Raw genomic sequence first — 11,630 nt, 5'->3', positions numbered from 1 at the left:
AGCCAACCTCTTTTGAAACGAAAATTTGGCCAATTTTCGTCTAGGTTTAGGGAAGGAAAATGAGGGGGGGTATAGGAATGTTATGTACTCGTCTTCTCAAGTGTCATGTTTTTCATCACTTCTACTTATCACAAAAATTACCTCTCTTTACGTGTAATTAATAGTTGAATGGGCATTTAGAATATTGATGTATATGACCCTAAAACAAAGAATATTGATGTACTACCTTGTACCTAAATACTTATAGTTGGAAAAAACTAGAGAGTACATGACAAGTGAATTCCTAAAGATGGACAGAAATACCATTTTCATTATCTCCAATACTCTTACCCTATTCGAGTACACGCTTTGTTGACCCGCGAAAACAAATAGCAGTAATTTTATCCGAAACAGTTTTTCCCCCTTTTTTGACGAATTCTATCCGAGATAGTTGGTCGCCCGTCACCGTGCAAGGAATCTCACATGATATTATGCGGCTGGACCGTTGTCGTTGGTCCCAAACGTGCCTTGCCAACTGCATACGTCGTCATCCAAGGAAACCCACTTGGCCAACCAAATGACACTCGACATCACGAAACGACACTCTTAATCATGAAATGACGTGATTAAGAGTTAGCCAACCTCTTTTGAAAGTTTTTTTTTCTTCTGTTAAGAGCATCTACGCCGGATCTCTCGAACCCGCCTGAAACGGACAAACAGCCCGCTTGGTCACTGATCGATCAGAAAAAATCGATCCAACCGGACCGTTCATATCCATCTCAAACGCCCCGACTAACCGATATCCCTCATATCCATATTAAATATGGAGATGATATGAGGACTCGTGGACGTGTCCAAGCATGCCCGGTCAATCCGTAGGACGCGACCCCACTCTAGACCACATTTTCTTTTTCTTTATTAATTATTTTTTATCTCTCTTCTTCTCCATCAACCATGTACAAGTGACAGGACATATGAGTAAAAGCGGATGCGCACACGAAAAAGTAGGGATTTAAAATGGACACGCCCGATCACTGATCAGGCGCGTTCGCATACGTTTGAGTGGCTGGATTTGTAAGTTACGACTGTAGATGCTCTAATTCTCTTCTAGATGAGAGTTCGAGTTAGCGAGACCTACCTTTTTTGTTCGAAAGCACATACAAAAAGGGGTGCCAGCTTCGTTTTGTAAGCCTATGTTGAGGTCATACATCGAAGATATGAACTAGGCCGACCAAAAGCGCAGTTGTATGATGGAATTTACCTCTTGTAAAGACTAAAAGGAAAGAGAGAGAGCAAATGATGGAACGGTTATCTCATTGATTCAAGATTTGGGTATATATACCCCGATACAAAGGCGGTTTACAAGGAGCAGTTGCCAAACTAAGCAACCGACATAAGCAGAGACTATCTCCTAATTAATTTAATTAATTTATTCCTAACACTCCTCCTAATCAATGCTTGTCTTTATAATATATATATCATGTTGATAAACACTCCTCCTTGTATGTGATTGCCTTCGAGAATGTTCATCATCTTCATTTTGATAAATCGTTGTATAATCTTTAAAGTCTCCTCCAAAAACCCCGTGGGAAAAATATGAGAAGAATAGTGTATATATGTTGCTAAAACTCCTTTAAACCCTGTGGGAAAAATAAGAAGAAAATGATACAACATATAATGATTAATGTATCGTGATAACTCATTTGAGAAAACCTTTGTAGAAGGAACAAAACTCATCTTTGAGTTTAGAGAACAATAAATATGTCTTGAGTACTTCCTTTAGAAACCCCGATAGGGAAATATAAAGTATAACATATGATCTTTGAGAATATATTGCCTCATTAAAAACCATCATGAGAAACTTTGAGAGAAAACTCATAAAGGAAAGAGTGCATCTCACATGCCATTGAAAAACTCCTTTAAAACCCAGTGGGAAAAATATAAGGAGAAAATGACATATATAGACACTTGTGTTTGTATCAACTCTTTAAAAACATTTTATGATAAACCATTGGGGAAAACTCATCAAGGAAAATGAGTAGAATATATGCAATCTGACGATTGTTAATAGGTTATAATTTGGGAGATTACTCCCCTGAACTTTGCAAATATGGAGGATGTCTCATACAAATTCCATTGACATGAACATGAGATTGTGTATAATCTCTCGGATTATCACAGTATTTTGTTTGCAAATTATTTCCTCATTTTTCTATAATTCATGAGGATAAGTAATTTCTGAGCAATGTGCTTTATGATACTGCTCTTCATATAACCTATACATATCGAGTAACACAAGTGCTAGAATCTTGATAAAATCAAGTTATGTGATTCTGATGAATATCAACCACACGATTTTGAGTGTGGTTAATTATTCTGCAAAATCATGCATATGTTGCAATGCTTTTAGATAAAGCTAAAATCAATTATGTGAGAATGATAAGTGGAAATAACCGTTAAAGTCCATTTAGATGACTTCCATATGAAGGCTATTTTAGCAAATTCAGTCATTTATATGACGTCGTTGGGATCAAATAAATAGCCAACATCATTATATCATATCATGGTCATATCTTGTATTTCCTGATGGAATTGTCCAAGATTTATTGTGAGCTTCAAATATAGGATGATATTCCATATATCAAGCATGTAACTTTTGTTGGGGGTTGCACTCTATACAAACATAGAAAATATGGTGTCAGGCCTGACATAATTTGCAATCATTGAGTGCTTTGATATTAGTGAGACAGAACTTCACGTCTTTATTTCACTTCATTATCACCCCTAGGTAAGAATATATTTGTACCCGAACGGGGCAGTATGACTATACATGTCATTTAGTGATATGATATATCCAAATCGAACTTCTCGTATATGTTTTGGATATATGTAGACTAATATGTATTCTTGAGAGAATGCTCAAGTTGGGAACTTAAGCTAAATTTGGTTGAATCCAAATTTTCCATCTTGAAATGATTTTATGTGTGTTTAGGTCTTGTAGAGACATTGATGACTAAATCATCGATATACACAGAGGTGATGTAAGGAAATCAAATATTGGAACTCTTTTATCTATACCTACTAATAAAGGAAATAGGTATTCTTAGTCCGTCATGCTATTTTATAAAAAAAATCTTTGATGTTTCTGACATTAAACCGGCAGTACATATTAAATGTTTTTTTAAAATACTCATATCTTCTAAACCGTAACTCCAAATTTAACATGTTATATATGAATTTTGATTAGAAAAATATATAGAATCCGAATATGATATTATTTTACCTGTTAACAATTTTAAAAATATTATGTAGGATGCAATCTTAATCAATAATGCATTACCCGTCTTTTTTTTTCATACCGGCACTATTGGATTGTGGAGGAACATCTCAACAAAATCAGGATTAGAGACAAAATTAAAGATCACTTGACCATTTCTTTATACGTATTAAATCAAGCCGTATTAAAATAGAAGACCCGTGAAATCTTGAAATGTGTTTTTGTTGGCTAAGATCTTTGTTTGGATCGTAGCTACAAATGCTTAAATTATAGACCACTTTTTGTTAATTAAGAGTGTGTGGTATTCTTTTTCCCGTTACAACGCACGAGCCCTTTTGCTAGTTAATACATAAATAATTATCATCATTTGATTTCCGACTACAACGCACGAGCCCATTTAAAGAAGGAACTCATTTAGTCGGTAGTACCATATGATTTCCGACTACTTCAAGCCATAGAGTGACTTTTGAAATTTTACACAAATATGTTGCGATTTATTTTGGATTCGGAATTGTAAGCCCTTCAGGTACTTTGTTATAAATTTCCGAAACCAGTGACCCATATGAGTATGTAGTCACTGCATCCATTAACTGCATAGATAATATTATTTGTACCGCCAATGGTATTTATTATCAAACCATAATTCCACTCATACCAAGAGGGCATGTTACATCATAATTTGATGTCGGGTCTCTACACTGGTAGAAAAAGAGGCTTCCGTCCAGCCCCATAAGTCGCGAAACTGTAGGAACCGCGACTAATGATTTCTTTAGTCGCGCTCGGTGGCCAGCTGGTGCACGTGAGGGGCTTTAGTCGCGGTTGGCCAGGCCAACCGCGACTAAAGGTGCCCAAAGGCCTTTAGTCGCGGTTGGCCATGCCAACCGCGACTAAATGTCCTGCCCTATATATACCAGTTCAACACACTCACTTAGCCATTTGGTGCCACTTCTCTTCACAAGCTTCACAAGGGGGTGTAGGTTTGCTTTTGGTTCCTCTTATGCACACAAGGTGTTTGATGAAATGCCCCAAGAGCGTGAAACAAACATGATATGAAGTGTTGGAGCCACACTTGAGGTTCCTCATTTATTTTTTCCTCCTCGATCGCGGTTAGCAACTTGAACCTTTCATGCATGTGTGTCATTGATAAAATATGCATGTGTGTTGTTCATTGTTTAATTTCTATTGTTTATAGCTAGTTAGTTTAACAAATGCATGATGGTTAATTATATATTTTATATTATAATAATGCAGATGAATCGGCAATGGATGTACGGTAACCGACTCTCCCGCGAGTTCACTACGGGTTTGAAAGATTTCCTCGTAGTGGCTAATGCGAACAAGCAGAAGGGTTTTGTTATCTGTCCATGTGTTGACTGTAAGAATCAGAAGGGTTACTCTTCCTCAAGAGAAGTTCACCTGCACCTGCTTCGGCACGGTTTCATGCCAAGCTATAATTGTTGGACCAAGCATGGAGAAAGAGGGGTTATAATGGAAGAAGATGAAGAAGGGGATGATTTCATCAATGAAAGCTATCTTGCTCATTTCGGTGATACTTTCATGGAGGATGCTGAAGGTGAAGGGGAAGGTGAAGGGGAAGGTGAAGGTGAAGAAGAGGCACGTGATGAGACCATTGATGATCTTGGTCGGACCATTGCTGATGCACGGAGACGCTGCGAAACTGAAAAGGAGAGGGAGAATTTGGATCGCATGTTAGAGGATCACAGAAAGTCGTTGTACCCCGGATGCGATGATGGTCTGAAAAAGCTGGGCTGCACACTGGATTTGCTGAAATGGAAGGCACAGGCAGGTGTAGCTGACTCGGCATTTGAAAACTTGCTGAAAATGTTGAAGAATATGTTTCCAAAGAATAACGAGTTGCCCGCCAGTACGTACGAAGCAAAGAAGGTTGTCTGCCCTCTAGGTTTAGAGGTTCTGAAGATACATGCATGCATCAACGACTGCATCCTCTACCGCGGTGAATACGAGAATTTGAATGAATGCCCGGTATGCACTGCATTGCGTTATAAGATCAGAGGCGATGACCCTGGTGACGATGTTGAGGGCGAGAAACCCAGGAAGAGGGTTCCCGCCAAGGTGATGTGGTATGCTCCTATAATACCACGGTTGAAACGTCTGTTCAGGAACAAAGAGCATGCCAAGTTGTTGCGATGGCACAAAGAGGACCGTAAGTCGGACGGGGAGTTGAGACACACCGCAGATGGAACGCAATGGAGAAAGATCGACAGAGAGTTCAAAGATTTTGCAGCTGACGCAAGGAACATAAGATTTGGTCTAAGTACAGATGGCATGAATCCTTTTGGCGAGCAGAGCTCCAGCCATAGCACCTGGCCCGTGACTCTATGCATCTACAACCTTCCTCCTTGGTTGTGCATGAAGCGGAAGTTCATTATGATGCCAGTGCTCATCCAAGGTCCGAAGCAACCCGGCAACGACATCGATGTGTACCTAAGGCCATTAGTTGATGAACTTTTACAGCTGTGGGGCAGACCTGGTGTCCGTGTGTGGGATGAGCAGAAAGAAGAGGAATTTGACCTACGAGCGTTGCTTTTCGTAACCATCAACGATTGGCCTGCTCTTAGTAACCTTTCGGGACTGTCAAATAAGGGATACAATGCATGCACGCACTGCTTACATGAGACTGAAAGTGTACATTTGCCAAATTGTAAGAAGAACGTGTACCTTGGGCATCGTCGATTTCTTCCGAAAATTCATCCAGTAAGAAAGAAAGGCAAGCATTACAACGGCAAGGCAGATCACCGGCCGAAGCCTGCGGAACGCACTGGTGCTGAGGTATTTGATATGGTCAAGGATTTGAAAGTCATCTTTGGAAAGGGTCCTGGCGGACAATCAGTTCCGAAGGGAGCTGACGGGCACGCAGCCATGTGGAAGAAGAAATCTATATTCTGGGAGCTAGAATATTGGAAAGTCCTAGAAGTCCGCTCTGCAATCGACGTGATGCACGTTACGAAGAATATTTGCGTGAACCTCCTAAGCTTCTTGGGCGTGTATGGGAAGACAAATGATACAAAGGAAGCACGGCAGGACCAGCAACGTTTGAAAGACCCTGATGACCGGCATCCGGAATGGTTTCAAGGTCGTGCCAGCTACGCTCTGACCAAAGAAGAGAAGGTCATCTTTTTTGAATGCCTGAGCAGTATGAAGGTCCCGTCTGGATTCTCGTCCAATATAAAGGGAATAATAAACATGGCGGAGAAAAAGTTCCAAAACCTGAAGTCTCACGACTGCCACGTGATTATGACGCAATTGCTTCCGATTGCTTTGAGGGGGCTCCTGCCGGAAAATGTTCGAGTAGCCATTGTGAAGCTATGTGCATTCCTCAATGCAATCTCTCAGAAGGTAATCAATCCAGAAGTTCTACCACAGTTACAAAACGATGTGATCCAATGTCTTGTCAGTTTCGAGTTGGTGTTCCCGCCATCCTTCTTCAATATTATGACGCACCTCTTGGTTCACCTAGTCGAAGAGATTTTCATTCTTGGTCCTGTATTTCTACACAATATGTTCCCCTTCGAGAGGTTTATGGGAGTATTAAAGAAATATGTTCGTAACCGTGCTAGGCCAGAAGGAAGCATCGCCAAGGGCTATGGAAATGAGGAGGTAATTGAGTTTTGTGTTGACTTTGTTCCTGACCTTAAGCCGATTGGTCTTCCTCGATCGCGGCACGAGGGGAGAATAAGTGGAAAAGGCACGATCGGAAGGAAATCAACGATATGTATGGACGGCCATTCTCTGACTGAAGCACACCACACTGTACTGACCAATTCCAGCTTGGTGGTTGCGTACTTTGAGAAACACAAGAATATTTTACGCTCGGACAACCCGGGGAAGCCTGAATCCTGGATTAGGAAGGCCCACATGGAGACTTTCGGCAGTTGGTTGAGAAAACATTTAATGAATGACAATGATGTTGTAGATCAGCTGTACATGTTGGCCAAGACACCATCTTCGACTATAACGACTTTCCAAGGGTACGAGATAAATGGGAATACATTTTACACGATCGCCCAAGATAAAAAGAGCACCAACCAAAACAGTGGTGTCCGCTTTGATGCAGCAACCGAGAATGGGCAAAAGGTCACATATTATGGTTACATAGAGGAGATATGGGAACTTGACTATGGACCCTCCTTTAAGGTCCCTTTGTTCCGGTGCAAATGGTTCAAGCTAACATGAGGTGGGGTAAAGGTGGACCAGCAATACGGAATGACAATGGTGGATTTCAACAATCTTGGTTACCTTGACAAACCATTCGTCCTAGCGAAAGATGTCGCTCAGGTTTTCTATGTGAAGGACATGAGTAGCAAACCGAGGAAACGGAAAGATAAGAAAACGATCAGTACATCATGCGATGATCCAAAGCGCCACATTGTTCTTTCAGGGAAAAGAAACATCGTGGGAGTGGAGGACAAGACAGACATGTCAGAAGATTATAATATGTTTGCTGAAATTCCGCCCTTCAAAGTGAACACCGACCCAAGCATTAAGTTAAATGATGAGGATGCTCCATGGATACGGCACAATCGTAAGCAAGCAGGGACACAAGGGAAGAAATGATGTGTAATAATTTATTGTACCAAACTTTGTTGAATGGATCATGTGAATTATATTACCCGTGATGTGTTTGGTGTCCATTTTCGAATGATTCGAGACACCACTGATGATACATGAAATTTGGAGTGATTTAGTCATACTCCTGCCTAGGCGTATAATATGCATACTCGTAGTCTTCATAGCCGCCGTCGTCGTTGTAAAGGTAGTCGTCGCCTTCTAAGTTGCCGCCGTCGTCGTCGCTGCTGTCGTCGCTGTCGTCGGGCGGCGCTCGTGGCTCGAACTGAGGGTAGCGCAGGCGGGGGATATCGCCGGCCGTGATGTAGTCCATGACGCTCTGGAGAGTCCGGCCGTACCACCATAGCCGACGGCCGGCCTCGTGGAAGTTCCCAGGAGGCAGACCGTCCTCCTCATACCTGGCGAGCGCCCTCTCACGCCGATTGATGAAGAAGGCGTCCCAAGTATGCTGGTTATCGGGATGCCAGCGGGGATTCATCCGCTGCTCCGGCGTGAGGTCGAGGTAGTAGTGGTTCGTGATGGCCGCCCGGCGCGCAGTACCCTGAGGGACGGGAGGGATCGGCACGCCGCCGGCGCTTAGGCTCCAGCCGGTGGGGACGCGGTAGCCCGGTGGACAAGGGTAGTTCGAGGCGCAAAGCTCCTCCACTTGCTGGTAGGTTAGAGTGGGTGCGGTGGAAGCCATGAGAGAGTGATGAGAGATTGTAGAGATGTGATAATGCTGGCCAAGCCGGGCTACATATATGTAGTGAGAAATGGCGGGAAAAATGGGAGCGGGAAGACAGGAGGCGGGAAGAAAGTGGCGGGAAGAAAGAGGCGAGAAGACAGGGAAGAAATGGCGGGAAGAAGAGGAATCCAGAGCTGGTCATCTAACCTTTAGTCCCGGCTGGTTGGTGCAACCGGAACTAAATGTGGTTTTTGTGTCATCTAAGAAAACTGTCGGTGGAATAAGGACGTTTGGGTAAGCTTTAGTCCCGGTTGGAGGGTGCAACCGTGATTTGTATTTTTAACATTTTGAATTGAATTATTTTTATTTTTCTTAATTTTTTGAAATATTATTTGTATTTTTAACATATTGAATTGAATTAGTTTTATTTTTCTTAATTTTTTGATATATTATTTGTATTTTTAAGATTTTGAATTGAATTAGTTTTATTTTTCTGAATTTTTTGATATATTATTTGTATTTTTAACATTTTGAATTGAATTAGTTTTATTTTTCTTAATTTTTTGATATATTATTTGTATTTTTAGAATTTTGAATTGAATTAGTTTTATTTTTCTGAATTTTTTGATATAATTTTTGTGTTTTTAACATATTGAATTGAATTAGTTTTATTTTTCTGAATTTTTTGATATATTATTTGTATTTTTAAGATTTTGAAAAATAAAAGTATTTTGAAAAATACCTTTAGTCGCGGTTGGCCTGGCCAACCGCGACTAAAGTTTACCCTTTAGTCGCGGGTCGCCTCCCCAACCGCGACTAAAGGTCGTTGGGCGCGGGAACGAAAAACCCGCCAAAAAACCCTTTAGTCGCGGTTGGTCTGGCCAACCGCGACTAAAGGTTACCCTTTAGTCGCGGGTCGCCTCCCCAACCACGACTAAAGGGGGGGGACTATAAATACAAGCCCGAACCGTCGCCTCTTCTCGTCTTCTCCGATCTCTGCCGCGCCGAAGGCCTGCCGCCGTCGCCCTCGCCCTCGACGCCGCCACCTCTCGCCCACGTACGGCGCCGCCGGCCGCTATCACCGGCCTCCCTCGCCCACCGCGCGCGCGCCGCCTCGCTCGCCCGCCCTCAACGCCGCCGGTGCTGCCCGCTCTGCTACTGCTAACTAGAGCGCCGACGAGCCACCGCCCACCCTCACCGGAGTAAAAATCCTCATCGGAGGGGTCGCCGCCATAGCTCCCCTGCACGACCTTGAAAAAAGTTTTTCGGACATTTTCAAAGATATTTTATACAATGTAAATTTTTTTTTTTGCGTAATATAAGAAATGTTTTGAAACATTAAAAAGATGTATGTGACATTTGAGAAAAACAAATCCAACAATTCAAAAAAGATTCATGACATTTTTAAATTTGTTTATACAATGTTCAAATGTTGTTCCATAGGTTAGAAAATGTTGTTCCATAGGTTAGAAATTTTTCCATTCTTGAAATTCCTCTATAAGCGTAGGGAATTTGGAAAATAAAACCTTCAACGTATGAAATGAGCTGATTTGCAGGAACTATCCAACTCTATCTCATTTGCCTCATACGGACAAACGGTTTAGAAATAGGATCGAAAATACGATTCTTGTTTTTTTGTATCAACAAAAATGGTTTTCAAAACTATATTTAAACTATGAACATTTTGACAAAAAATTAAACTAGGCACACGGAGAACTTGATAATTAACAACAAAAAAAGTATACGGAGAGGGGGCGGCGAGGGGGGCGGCGATGCGCGCGGTGTTTTTTTTTGGGATCGAGAGGGGGCGGCGAGGGTTATACATGTGTGTTGTCCTCGCCTCCCTCTCCGTGACGCCGTCGTCTGCCGCCCCGTCTCGCGCTCTACCGCGACACCCTCTCCCACCCCTTCCTCGCCCCCTCCTTTTGCCACCGCCCTTTCGCCACCGCCACCGCCACCGCCCCCCTTCTTCACTTAATTAATTTGTTTTTACTACATGTTTTCAGGACTGACATAATGGCGGACGATAGAGCTGACCCGATTATGGACAACTATGATCCGGACGGTGAAGCACATATGTTCGGCATCATAAACGGCGATATTCTATATGTGCCGACCGGAGAAGAAGAAGATGATATCTCTTCTTATCTGAACCTTGACGGTGAAGATGAAGGGCGCCGTCAGCAAGATGATGCCGAACAAACGTCGATAAACGACGATCTTCAAATGGAAGTAGCAACCACCTCCGGCGCCGAGGTATATATATACATTGAGCCTCTGGTGATACAAACTAACTGATTTGAATAAATATGTGTGTACTCTCTTTCTTATTTTAGCCCTCGGCCGGATCGTCGAAACAATCGAGTACGTCGTCAAAGCGTGGCGCAACCAAGACGATGAAACAAGGAGAAACATGCACCATCGTGGTTGTCGACAGTGCAACCGACAGGCCGCTGGAGCCCCGCAAGAACGCCACCAAGTTTGTCAGCCAATGCGGAGCCGTTGTTAGAGACAACGTCTCGATCACCGTCCAGGAGTGGAATAAGCCAAAGAAGGCACGAATTGCTGGTTTCACTTTTGTCGATAAGAGAACAAAAAAAGATTGCTTCAAGAAGCTTATGGAACATTTCGTTCTACCTCCGGAATACAACAAATTCGATGAGGAGGGTAACAAGATTGAGGAAAACAAGGAGAGGAGGAGGCTAGTCAAACAGTTCGCTCTTCATAAGATGGCCGACGCATTCCGGAAATTCAAGCAAAATCTAGCCCATGACTTTGTCAAGCAGAACAAGACTCCGGATTTCAAAGGACAATATGAGAAACTGAAACATGATTGGCCAGAATTTGTGAAGCAAAAGAAATCGGAGCAGTTCATTCAAATATCGAAAAGAAATAAGGAAAATGCGGCTAAGAAGGAGTACAATCATATTATGGGGCCAGGAGGGTATCGCATTTGGGTGCCTAGGTTGGAGAAGATGGAGAACGAGCTGAGGGCGCGAGGAATCCGTCCAGGTATGGAGGGATGGGACCCAAGGGCCAAAAGCTGGTGGTACGGGCATGGGGGAACGCTGAACCCGGAGACAGGGGAGTGTGTTTACCGGG

Source organism: Hordeum vulgare, chromosome 4H (genome assembly GCF_904849725.1).
Source record: "Hordeum vulgare subsp. vulgare chromosome 4H, MorexV3_pseudomolecules_assembly, whole genome shotgun sequence".
Classification (NCBI taxonomy): Eukaryota; Viridiplantae; Streptophyta; class Magnoliopsida; order Poales; family Poaceae; genus Hordeum; species Hordeum vulgare.
Note: the sequence above shows the minus strand (reverse complement) of the source record.